Source organism: Alosa sapidissima, chromosome 24 (genome assembly GCF_018492685.1).
Source record: "Alosa sapidissima isolate fAloSap1 chromosome 24, fAloSap1.pri, whole genome shotgun sequence".
In the NCBI taxonomy this organism is placed as follows: domain Eukaryota; kingdom Metazoa; phylum Chordata; class Actinopteri; order Clupeiformes; family Clupeidae; genus Alosa; species Alosa sapidissima.
This window is the reverse complement of record NC_055980.1, coordinates 4,977,345-4,991,048: the sequence shown is the minus strand read 5'-3', so window position 1 is coordinate 4,991,048 and position 13,704 is coordinate 4,977,345. Positions and strand designations below refer to the sequence as shown.

Here is a 13,704-nt window from a genome sequence, read left to right as displayed (position 1 = left end):
CCTTTAATTGTTTATGTGTTCCTGTTATTCACTTAGACCTATTCACAGATGATAGAACAAAAACTAATCAATTATTGATAATAATTAAAAACAATTGACATTGCATACACTCCATCTAAGGTGTTCTAAGTTTGCTGAGGACTTGTATTTATCCTTTCAACACACTCAATGGACATATGTAGTAGTAGTAGTAGTATTACTATTATATTTGTGTGGGATTAGAATAACATGTCACCATAAACATTGTCTTACATTTATGTGCAGTCAGTGGTAATTAAATATTATTAACATGATAATACAGTATTTTGTCAGCTTGACACTGCATCTTATTGTGAACATACAGTTTCAACAGTAAACATACACTGTAATGTGCTTGATAAAGAGGGCTTAGCTCAGCATGGAGGTATCCTTTGGTGACCTACATGTACTGTAATACGCAGCCTTTGGTTTGGATGCAAAATATTCAGTCTTCTGTAAAAGACTACAGTAGTACAATACAACTGCATCTCGGGCCTGCAACACCGCAAACACAATCTACATGACAGAATATTACAGAAAAAAAGGAGTTTGAATGAATGAAACAGTCACTGAAAACACAGTTTGGAAAAGTGAAATGGTCAAAAATGTACTGCACTTCACCTTAGTACAATTGAAACTATGACATTCAGTCCAGTGCCAAGATTCCAGGATTTAAAGGTGAGGTTCGCAATTCTAATCTAATTTCTAATTACCTATCAGACATGCTTCAGCACTACACACCTTCAAAGACCTCTCAGGTCTTAAGAGAAATACTTATTGGTTAAACTTGCTGTTAGAACTAAACATGGTGAAGCAGCTTTTAGCAGCTATGCAGCTCTGGAATCAACTTCCAGATGATAAAAATGTCCCAACTATAGCCAGTTTCAAATCTAGACTTAAGACCAAGCTAACTGGTCAAATGCACTTCCTGTTACAGTAATCAGATGCACTCTGTCGGCTCTAATTTGACAATCAAAAATGCAGTGCATAGCGTAGTCTTAACATGACACAAAGTTTATTCCTATCTTACTAGAATTTTTCGCCATGCGCTTCTTTTTTATTACACGGTGTGGCAATTAAACGACATAAGGCGTGGTCTAGTAATCTAAAAATCGCCATCTTACACCATCTAAAAAGCATTACACCACTGACCCAGAAAAACCTGGTCTGTAGCGAAATGTGCATATGAAGCACAGCTGAAGACGCACTGTCACAAGATGTAAGCAGCAAAGTTTTTTATTCAGTCATTCGAACATTGTTGGGGTATGTGTTGCTTTTTTCAGGCTATGTTTTCGATGGTAATCCATTGTCAGTCAATAGCGAAAGTAATTAACTGTGTATAACTGTTTTGTCGTTGACTATGACACCACAGTGAAGTTAGTTTCACTTTGCCTATGAGTTCAAATAATAGACGAGTGCAGATGTGTGTAGCCTATACTCTGCTAGTCACAAACAGGTTTTAGATAAACATAGTTAGTGGAATACCTGTTCCATACGGTCTCACGTGCAAACAGATTCCTTCAAATGTGCTGGTCACCATCAAAATATTGATGCACTGTTTGAAGTCGCGCTGCTTGCTGCTAAAGGGAATGACAGAAGTCACCCTCATTGGTTTAAAGGATGTTACGCCCAAAACACACCCATGACTGATTAAAAAACATAAGAACTGCCTTTTTGTGCCAGGTGCCCAAAATCACCCCCAATGTGAACTGGACAAACCCCTACATTTATTTAAGCTATTCACCAGTGACCATGGGTTTTTAGATCGCCAAGATTAGGGCCCTGTCTATTAATGATTTAACTTTGTGTCTTTTATGTTTTTTTAATTATTCTATTCTATATTATGCACTTTACTTTTTAAATTATGTTTAACTATTGCTATTTTATGAAAAAACTATTTTACTATTCCTTGCTTTTGTTTATGTAAAGCACATAGAATTACCCCTGTGTATGAAATGCACTATATAAATAAACTTGCCTTGCCTTTGGTCAAATTCAGCAACTTGCTCCTCAAGATGAGCCATACACAATTCCAGGCAATTAACATGTTCCTTCAGGAGCATGGATGGGAGGGGTGTAACTGTGTTGTGTGCAGGAATATACCGGTATAATCGGTTACACTTTACTTGACAGTGTCGACATAAGAGTGACATGACACTGTCATGAACGTGTCATAAACAAGTCATACTGTAAACGTTTATGACATAACGCTTCTGTTATTAAGTGACATTCGTTTTTTGTCATAACAAATTAGGGTTAGGATTAGGTTTAGAGTTATGGTTAGGGTTGGGGTTAGGATTAGGGTTAGGTTTCATGTGTCATGACAGTGTCATGTGTTCATGACAGTGTCATGTCACTCTTATGTTGATACTGTCAAGTAAAGTGTTGCCAAATAATCTTTTGCCATAATCGTAGACCCTCCATTTAACCTTTGTCAACACACTGCATTCTGTTTTGATTGAGAATGCAGTTTTGACCACTCTTGATTTCTGCAAATATTTCAACATTTTTGAGTTCAATTTTTTCACAATTACTGTTGGGATCAGTTAGTGACGCTGATGACACATTATGTGATTATATACACCTCTTTACAGTTCACTTAAAGTTTCCCACAGAGATACTGTACACAGGGGAAGCAGAAGGAGATGTATACCCTCTCTTCCTTTCATTGCTTTTCTAACATTCTTCCCACAGGGGTATGGTGACAAAATCCTGCAATCTGACCAATATTTACTCTGCTCTTTCAGTTGAACCTCTCAAGAGGTCCTCATACAAGTGGCAAGCAGCTGACGCACAAGGCACACAGGGGGGGCCATGATTAAAGCCCCCATGCCCATGGTCTAGATCTGTCCTGTGGTGTTCATATAGACACTTGCGTAGATCCTCTCACTTACGTCCCCCTTTGTATGGTGCCTGCTGTGGGAACATGAAAGGATGCTCCCAGGAGGTAGATATCGAGTGGCCTGTGCTCTTCAGTTTAAGAACAGCACAGAAGTACTTAGAGAAGGGCCACCGTTTGGCGTATTCTGTGCCCCATGCTGAATGTCTTATTGTTTTCCAATGGGAAAGGTTGAGTAATAGGCATGCACGTTGTATGTCTAGGGCAGGCAGTCAAGCTCCGCTTCATGTGCTTCAGGCTTTGGCTGGTGGTGTGTGTGTTGGTATGTGTGTACTTGTGTGTATGTGTGTGTGTGTGTGTGTGTGTATTTGTGCAGCCTTCTTAATATTCATGTTATTCCTGGACTGCAGGGAGTAGAGAATTTATAAGCAGAAAGAGTAGCGTCCATGCTGGCTGTGCTTTCTCTTCATGTTGCCAACATACCTTAGCAGTGGAACGTTCATTAAGTTCAAATGAATAACTAATGTTGTCTCTCCTGTCAGATCACAATTGTGCTGCCATGCTCTCACTAGGGCCACATGTGTATTGTGTGTATACATGTGTGTGTGTGTGTGTGTGTGTGTGTGTGTGTGTGTGTGTGTGTGTGTGTGTCTGTGTCTGTGTTGCACTGGGGCACTCCATCTCCCCATACTTAATGAAGACATATTTCACAGCAGCTTAACCTTTCTTTGTGTTCCCCCCTCTGCCACTTCTCTGACTTACTTTCGGTCTCTTAGAGGAAATCCCACAGGGCCGCACCGGTCAGCTCACCAGCCGCTGAAAGCATCTCCATTCAGACTGCAAGCTGAACTCTGCCACTGGAGTCACCGGAACTCCTGCGGCAATTAATGGAGCCACAATGGAGGATCTCATAGGGTAAGACTGGGCTGGAGTGTTTTCTTGCACCCCGACACTAGAGTCATGCTGATGTAGATGCATGTGGATGTGGATAGCATGCTAGTGGCTAGCCACAGAAAACCTCACCGGTAGCTCTAGGGGCTGCGTGCAAGTGTTTTAATCTCTAGGTTGATTCAGCTCTCGCTCCAGTTCAATTCCAATTCTTAAACTACCTTTAAATGTGATCTTAGGGTGTGTTTACCCATGAAAGGTTGCTTTCAAGAGACGTGTAATAGCACAAACAAAGGAATGGAATAGTGTTGTTCAGAAAGGTTCATCTATTTGTTTGTTTTGTCATGGAAGTCCATTAGCTGCCTCACATTTTAGGACCAGATTCATTATTGGAAAAATGCCATTACATAGTACTTATGGAGAAATAATTGAGCAATAATTGGAAATGTGAACTTTCAGCTTTCAGTGATTGCATAGCTGTGTCTGGCAATTCATGGTGTTATTCATTTGACACAGAATTGACTTCACCTGAATGTATAATCAGACAGAGCATTGTGCCATCTGAATGTGCCCCTGCCCCAGTCATATTTGTCAAGAATGAGGTGAATGAGCAAGCAAGTCAGTCAATTAGAGACACGCCAACCCAGTACTCTGCTCCCATTACTGGACCACAATGGCGTTCAAATCGGCGAGTTTCACCATTAAATTGCATCCTATTTGATACTGTGGGAAGACTACTTTCCAATGAAATGTCTCAACGCCTCAACAGTTATGTACATTCTGTTGAGCAGCTGTGGTCTTTTCGTGCTTGTAAACATGGTGATATGGAGGGACCTTCTGACTAACCAAAGCACAGGGTAGTAAACATGGCATGCCATTGTGTTTGTGAGTGCCTATCCTCTTGACCATGGGGTATGATACAGTATGCAGGGTGACGCACTGGCAGTGTTAAAACACATACTGCCCTGCTGTAAATCACTGACAGAAATCTGAGATTAAAAGATGCAAAGAAATGTAACAGCTCACATATGCAAAGCACGTCCTTACTTTAGTTTACACAGGCATCTAACATTTGATGGAGTCAAATGTCATTCTACCAATGTTGTGTTCAAATGCTGAGCACCAACCCTTGCACTGAGGTAATACTGCTCCCGGGGCAGAGCATTCACCTGTGATGGCTGCAGTGCTTGTTACTTATGAAAATTATCTGAAGTGTAAAGAAATGTACTTAGGGATTCTTTGTAATCGAGTCAACCTACTTTCAGTCCTATTCCTTACTGATTAGCAACAACAAGTGTTGAAATAAAGCTGCTTTTTCATCCTCCCAACATGGAAATAGAATTGAAAGGTAGTCAATGGTGTGGAAAATTGTAGGAGTATACACCAATCATGGCCACCAGTTCTCAGTTGAAATATAGCATTCAAACGGGTGCTACTTAATTGTTTGGCTGACAAAAGAAATGTATGGGTTCTCTGGTTTCAACAGTAAGGCAATTTAGTAGATATTCTTGTTTGGACAGATCAAACTACACATTCTGAATGGTACCTGCGTGTGTGTGTGCGTGTGCGTGTGCGCGCGCGTGTGTGTGTGTGTGTGTGTGTGTGTGTCTATGTCTCTGGGCCCTATCATGACAGTCTAAAACGCATGGTCACTGGCAAAAAGCTTATTTAAATTTAGTGGGATGTCCAGTCCACATTGGGAGTGTTTTCGTTATCAAACGTCGGGCTGATGGCACAACAAGGCGTTCCTAGGTTTCTTAATCAGTCATGGGTGTGTTTTGGGCGTAATTTAAACCAATGAGAATGACATCTGTATGACATCTAATGACATCTGTATGACATCTATAGAAAATAATCTGTTGGTAATTTATTGTACAACCCCAAAACAGAAAAAGTTGGGACGTTGTGTAAAATGTGAGTAAAAACAGAAAGTATTAATCTGCAAATCTCTTCAGCTCCTATATTTAGTTCCAAAAAGGACACAGACAGCATATCAAATGTTGAAAATGACAAATTTGACTATTGCATGGAAAAATATGTTCATTTTGAATTCAAAATTCAATGTTTAACATTTGATATGTTGTCTATTGTATATTATGACATTCTGTTTTTATTTGCATTTTACACAACATCCCAACTTTTTCTGTTTTAGGGTTGTAATCTCACAATGAAAACAATGAGGAAAAATCCAGTTTGTAATATTCTCCTATGACACCCCATACAGTTGGAGAATACAAAGCAAGGGAATTTAATCCATTTGTCATTACAAAATCTCCCCCCAGATCGTCCAGATTCCTACTGTAGGTCCACACTTGTGCGTTTTCCTCTTAGACTCACCCCACAATTTTTCTATGGAGTTTACAGTAGATCAGGGGACTGAGATGGCAATGGCCGAAGCTTGATTTTGTGTTCAGTATAAATTTGCTTCCCTTTAATGTTGGATTTTTCCTAATTTTTGTCATTGTGAGATTACAATAAATCTGTAAAAGATTATTTTGTATACCTATTTTTTGTCAACTTTACCAAAGGTGCCAATAACTCCTGAGGGTACTGTATGACCCATTGAGTGTCAAAGTGAATATGGCCAAGCAAAATTAGCTAAGCGCCATGCCTGAATGTGCTGCTGAGCACTTCCATTAAGACATGCTAATACCACACTCTTCATAGATCTTAGCTCAGTGGCTAGCCTTAACCATGATTACAATCACATCAACACATCTCTGGGATCTGCGTTTGCATCCATTGTGTGTGTGTTTGTGTGTGTTTGTCTTCCTGTCTGTCTGGCTTTTAAGTGGTATTTTCATTTCCTTGAAATGAGCTGCCCATTTGAATGATGTCAGAAATGAGTGCCCTGAAACAATGATCTCCAGATCAGTAAAGAGTGTGTGTGTGTGTATGTGTGTGTGTGTGTGTGTTCATTGTGTTTATTATGACTGCCATGTAACGGTCATGTAGGGATTGTCAATGTTTTTCTTTTCCCCATCATGAACTTCCTGAATTTTGGTCAACGATTCCCGGGACACCAAAACACTGGAGCGCATGAAACTTGGTGGGCATGTAGCCACACTAGACTTTTACGGAAAAATGTTGTTTTGTTCCCCAGTGGCCTGAACTGCACCAAATTTCATGTGTATGATCATAAAATTCATAAAATAAATGAATTTATGTGCATATTTAGTGACTTTACACCCATCGGCCTGTAGATGGTGGTGTTGAGCGAATGGTTGCTGGTAGAGGATGATAAGGAGAGGAGCTACAAGGCAGGACTGTCTCACACACACTCTCTCACAAACACACACAGGCGCGCATACACATGCACGCATACACACACCGAGCTGATATTATGCATTTTCTAAATTATCGGTATTGCCAATTATTTTTGATGTGAAATGTAATTCACATTTCTTCTTGAAGCCGAAATAAACCTGAAAATGTTTATCGGACATGCTTGCTTTTTACTGCAGGAACGTTAATCTTACACCAGCTTAATGTTATGTCCATAGGTAAAATAACGTTAACGTTAGCATAGCAGTTGAGTAATTTAGACTAGTTTGATTGTTGGTGTATTTTTGAAACATAAACGCGGTTATATTGAGCAAATGGATAAAAGCACTCTAATTGTCTTTTTCGACTGTCATTACATTCTTTTCTGACCATACTGACAGGAGCTAAGGTAGTTAGCCACAACCCTAACATTCGCTACTGCGATAGTTTTCTGATGGAAGATGTACAGTAGGGCATAGATACCTGTCTACGATACATCCTAAACACTGGGCTGGGACACTTCTACTTGCTAAATAGGTTTTTCAGCAGTTAACTCGCTCACAGTCCTTAACAGTGCTTTGTAAAATGTTGCATTAGGACCACAATAAATCTACACAAAATAAATGTGAGCATCTGAGCTAACATTCATTCCCAAACACCCACTACACTACTCCCTAGTTTCAGTCTTCAATTTATTGTATTTCAACAAAGGAGTTTCAAGTAAGGAAGAGCATGTTTTAGGCTACAAGTAAAGTCACTTGTAAAATGTTTCGCTTGCATAAAGGGATAGAGTAATTAAGCATACCGGATCTGATAAGGAGAATTCAGAGAGAAGACAACTATACAGGCTATCAGACATGAAATCGTTTCAGGAAATGGGACCTGGCAACCTTCACAGTATAGGCCCTACACGTCTGTGCAGTGATCATGTCATCAAAGGTAATTTCAACATTTGTTTGAATACAATGGGTGTATGATCACGTAATTAATCGTGTCTTAAGTTACCCTGTAGTTTCGTCAATCAACACCACCAGCTGGTTCCGCGAGTCAGCTGTTTGTGTTATGAGTCTAAGCTAGGCTAACAGCTGTCATCTTTTACTAACAGCAACAAAAGTTGTGTGATAGGTTGTTTTGAGGTTTGTGATATCTATGGTTTTCAATGAGAACCAGAGATGACCCAACAGTAGAGCTAGATTATTTACGGAGGAATTATTACTGCTCGATTATAAAAAAAAAAAAAAGAAAAAACTTTTTTACACAATTTAGCTAGTTAATCCTAGTCCCTTATGCAGCTAGCTTGCTAACAGACTTGATAGTTAATAGAAAGACCTGGAACTAACGTTACAGGACTCAATGTTGAAAATACCCAAAACCTTTTGTGGCAATAACGTGTTTTATCTGTTATATTATCTTATTTTATTATTTCAGGTGCCAAATCTGATGACCCCTGATTGTCCGTCTTCTCTCACACCCCTGCCACCAAAAGTAGGAAAAGGGAGAAAGACATGGAAAGCTTGTCCCATCATTTTTATTTTGGCCACAGAGAGAAGAGCTTCGGCTGTCAATGCCCATGATATTTAGACAAACTTACCCTAGATGTGCCTGCATAATTGATTGTTTCGAAATCTTTATAGAAAAACCCAAAGACTTAGAAGCAAGAGCACAGACATATTCGACCTATAAACATTATCACACCATGAAATACCTAATAGGCATATCCCCACAAGGTACAGTCATATTCATATCTAAGGGATGGGGAGTATTGTATAGTCAAATTTGAATATAACGTGGCCAAAAGCTAGCCTTCTTTCTATCTGTTAAAGATCAACAGATCAGTGATTTACGCCTATCTGCTCGCCAAAAAAGCTGGTATTGTGTTTCCTGAATCCTTACATTCAGGCATTCAAATTAAACTTAATTAAAAAACATGTATTTTTTTTTTCTCCATTTCCTACCAATGTATGATGCTTGCATGAGGGAAACATCCCAAAACAATAGCACCCATATAATTCTTGCTGTTTTGAGAAGTATTTCTTTTCTTATGCAAGCATCATGCAACCATGCAAAAGCAATGAAACTAATTATATCTTACATTAGTAAAGCAGTCCTCTGATGTGCATGTCACAAAACATTTAAGTGAAAGTGCATGTATAACAATATAGGCATAATAATGATTGTGATAATGATAATGAAAATTTGATTTGGAGGGAGTGGGGTTGGGTACGTGTAGATGAGCCCTATGACCCCAAAGTGTGCCATGACTGGGCCTCAGGTCAAAGAAGTTTGAGAAAGGCTGGTCTACATAACCTGTATCAGATTGAGGTTTGCAGTGATGCGCCTGAAGGCACGGGTTGAGGACCCAGTCAGTTACGTCACAATATGCACATTTGTTTAAATTCATACCTACGTATCACCATGACCAAATTTGTACTTTTTTTTTTTACTTTGAATCTTGAAAAAAAAAAACTACCGACCCATTTTTTTATTTTTTTTTGGCTGTTACTGCAAACAAGAATATTTTTAAGGATGGCCTCATGACTGTGAAAATGGCTGACATTGAACCACAGTGCTTTAAATGGGAGCCCCCAGTATCAGTCATCAAGGCATCAAAATCTGCCACAAACACTTACAACACACAACATCACTCATAAACACACACACACACACACACACACACACACGAACAGAACCACCACTGTTCAAGAGACCATTTTGGGGCTAAATGTGCTTTTTCTCATTTGGTTGTTTTCTGTTTGTTTATAGAGCAGAATGAGCCACTGCTGTTCAAAGCGCCCATTTGGGTGAAATTATTATTATAATTTATGTTATTATTATTTATTATTATTTACTATAGGGTTCTAGAATAAATAAAACAGTGTGTTTGAAATAATGGAATTTGTGCTCTCTCATGAAGCTGGGTCTATGGGACATGGGGAGGGTGGGTCTCTGTTGATCGGGGTGAGGAGGCGTGGCGCCACGAGTGGTTCAAGCAGACGTAGGACTTTCATGTACTTCGATCAGGGGGGAGGGGGTGTGGCACTGTGCCAATGCCACGCCCCCTCCCCCCTGAGATACAAAGTCTCACTCGTTGCAAACTTCAAAACTTGAGAGCCCTGCTGGCCACTGTTCGTCGCCATTTTGTTAGCGTTTCTTGCCCGCCAGGTATCCATGGTAATCACGTGACTGCAAAGCAAAGATTCTATCAGAGAGGGTTAAAGCGGAGCGAGAGGCGCAAACGTTCGACAATTTCCGCGTTCGATTATTGCAAGGGGGAGGGGGGGAAATCCCCCTTTATGCAGACCAGAGTAAACCCTCGCTGCACTAATGTCAATGGAGACTCAATGGAGATTGGTCATTATGTCTTTCTGGATTTGTTGAGGGTTTTTTGGAAAATTTTGTCATAATCTGTAAGTGTTTGGGATCATTTCAAGCCTAAAAGTGTAATTTTTTAGCGTTCGGATTTGTAATAAAATAACTTAATATCAGACCATGCTGCTGCCAGTTACTGTCCGGTTGTTAGCATGCTCTTAGCTAAGGTAACATTTTAAACTGAGAAGTGTAATTTCTTTGAAATGACAACTAGCTGAATAACATTACTGACATTAGTTAAAGGAACTGTATGTAAGAAATGTATTTCAATTAATCCTAAAATGGCCCTGATATGTCACTAGACATTAAGAAATCATGTTAATTTCAAATACTTATATCACTGACAACAGTAGTCCGACCAGGATATTGTCATTTAAAAAGTGAAGTTGCAGCCCTCAACTGATGTTGTGTTTTGTCATGTCATGTTGTATTTTGGCCTGATGCGCCACCCTCAGCCTATCTACTAATCAAGAAGACAGTACTGTTTCGGCATCCAGGTTGGCAATCTCGAGTCAGGGGGGAGGGGGAGGCGATACACCGCTCTACAGTAATTTGAAAGTGATTGCAGTACCAGTTTTGGCCACAATCTTACATATGGTTCCTTTAAAGTGGATAGTTTATACTTAAGTGAATTTGCAACAGTATATTAAGTTTAAGCGAAGTCCTTCAACTACTAGTCACTTGTTAGCGCATAGCTGTATTGCCATAGCTACTCCCATCCACTTGTATAGCATTTTAAGCTAGCTAGCTCAGTTCACATGACTAATTAAATTATTCATATCATGTCCTAAAGAATGATTCATTGGTATCATACATGATTATAGACAATAATACTGTGAACACAATTATGTTTATCTGTTCTTATTGCTTATTAAGAGAGAAAGTTTATTTAGTGACGTAAGGTGACACTCCCACTTATGCAGACCGGAACTGTCCCGTTTTGCTCCCATAGTAACGAATTACGTTGCTCTATCTTGCTAGTAATCAAGGATCAGCGGAGCGCTCTAGAATCTTTGCTGCAAAGTATTAATATGAAGAGCCTTTCATTATGAAACTAGATAGTTAGGTCTATTCAAATACATAATGGCCCACCTTTACAGAACCTTGTTATGGGAGAACATTTTTACATTGTGTTTGTAAAAAATAAGTTCCGGCTAATATATGGGTTATCGGTTTTTGAAGAACTCAAATATCTAAATCTGTATCGGTATTGCCTTCAAAATCCCATATCGGTCAGGCTTTATAGGAGATGGAGACACATTGTCAAGTGTGATTTATTTTTGCGGAGAGGATGTACAGGACTGAGCGGCGGTCATATTTTGTACCACTATGCAGTGCATCTAGTTTCCTGGCTCTTTGACATGGTGCCATTAAGTGAATTGCTAAGCACAGCAGAAAAAGAGTAAACATCTCTAAAAGCAGGACACCTAATCAACACACTATGAGGAAGTGAAATGAGATGGAATCCATCAGTGTGCCAGCACAGTTCATCTCTGTCGGTTTTTAAACGTTCTAAATGGACATCCTAGCAAAGGAAAAGCTTTTTTAAGTTTCATAGTAGCCTAGGTTTGTTTGGACTAAATTTTCATAATCCTCCCTCTATGCAAGTGCTATTTCAGATCGCTGCCTACAGTGGCAAAAAGAGAGTATGCGAACTCTTTGGAATTACAAAATTATTATCTTTATTGAAAACACCCATACAATATTCATAGTGCTAGTGGGAAAAGTAAGTGAAACCTTTAAATATTAAATACTGGTTGAACCTCTGTTGGCAGGAATTAAATCAATCAAAGTGCTCATAGTAACTATGAATCAGGTTTGCACGATGTTCCGTAGGTATTTCAGCCTTCAGCCCTAAATCGTGATGCTGCCTGCAGTGTGATTCATCGTTGATGATGTTTTTATTGAGCCCTTTTGATGTCCAACGGTGCTGCGTGTTCTTTTCCAGCAATTCAATTTATCTTTCATCACAAATAATTTCCCCAGTAACATTGTGGAGTATCAAGGTGCTCTTTAGCAAATGTCCAGCACACAGTAATGTTTTTTTTAGAAAACACTGCTTCCACTGTGGTGTCCTATCCAGTTGTTAAGTCATAATGCAATAATGTGGCAACCAAAAATCTGTTGAACCCATGACGTTGGATGAACAGATGAACAGATTCATGACTCATGAATAGATATGAACCAGTTGAGCTGTTACTATGGTTTTTTCTTCACCTCATTGGCAATTCTGTATTGTGCATTTGGTGTCCTCCTATCTGGGTGCTCATGTCTAAGTACACTAGTACTAAATCATCTCTTTGTATGACAATGTGTTTATGTGGGCTGATGAATATTTACACTCTTTGAGATTACATTGTAGCCCTTTCCAGCTTCATAAAGATCAACAATTCTTTGTTGTATGTATTCTGAGTTCTTTTTCTTACAAGGCATGGTTCACATCACAGTATGCTTCTCATGAACAGCAAACTCAAAATGTTTATTAGCTAAAGTAACTCTAAACCACACGTTCAAACTTGTTTTATTGATTGAACTCCATATTTGTGAACTTCTAAAATAGGCTTTTATTAAAGCCATTAGACTTGGGGTGTACTTAATTTTTCCAACCAGCATTGTGGTTTGAATGATGTGTTAAATATGGATGAACAATGCAATAATATGTCTGTTATCAGTGAAAACAGTTTGTCTTTGTTCAATAGTGTAATTCAGGTGAAGATTGGACAATATTTTAAGACACATATATATACCTTAATGCAGGTAATTCCAAAGGGTTCACTGTATGTCTCTAGAATCACCTCTGGTTTAATTAGGATAGCATTATAATAGAAGCACACTGTGAATGACAAGAATACATTTGCAAGCTAACAGCAAACGTGTTAATGGGAAGAACGCTACAAGCTGAATTTTTACAATAACAGAATGCTGTATAATGTATTACTAATAAATAATACCTTCTTTTATCAGGGTGTGTACTCATCTGTGTCTGTTACATTATCTGTCACTAGAGGGAGATGTGTTTTAATGAAATTAGGTGTTTAATGGAATGTGTTTAGTTTGCTGCATTTATCCAAATGCTAAATCTTTAACCACAACCCTCCTCACTCTCTGTCTGACTCGTTTTTCTTTCATTTAATAAAAAAATAAAATTTAAGCGTGCAAGTCTTTTATGGTTGGAATGTGCCCAAAGCATATCTTAATGGCAAGACACCTCCCGAAGGCCTCTACAAAGCATTCTAACTGATTGCTCTTGGCAGCGTTACTGACGGCGCTCCCCTGGAAACGTCTTGCTCTTTAAAGGGACTTAGTTGAACTTGTTTGGTATTACA

General features: G+C 39.1%; 1 protein-coding gene across 3 annotated transcripts in view; it reads left to right on the top strand.

Moving 5' to 3' along the window:
* Positions 1-13,704, top strand: part of LOC121699722 (ankyrin repeat and fibronectin type-III domain-containing protein 1) — a 107,293-nt gene that overhangs the window by 1,806 nt on the left and 91,783 nt on the right. For all 3 annotated transcript variants that reach the window (XM_042082069.1, XM_042082066.1, XM_042082067.1), the window contains one exon: positions 3,634-3,772. The gene's annotated coding sequence lies outside the window, so the exon portion shown is untranslated. The remainder of the gene's footprint in view (positions 1-3,633; positions 3,773-13,704) is intronic.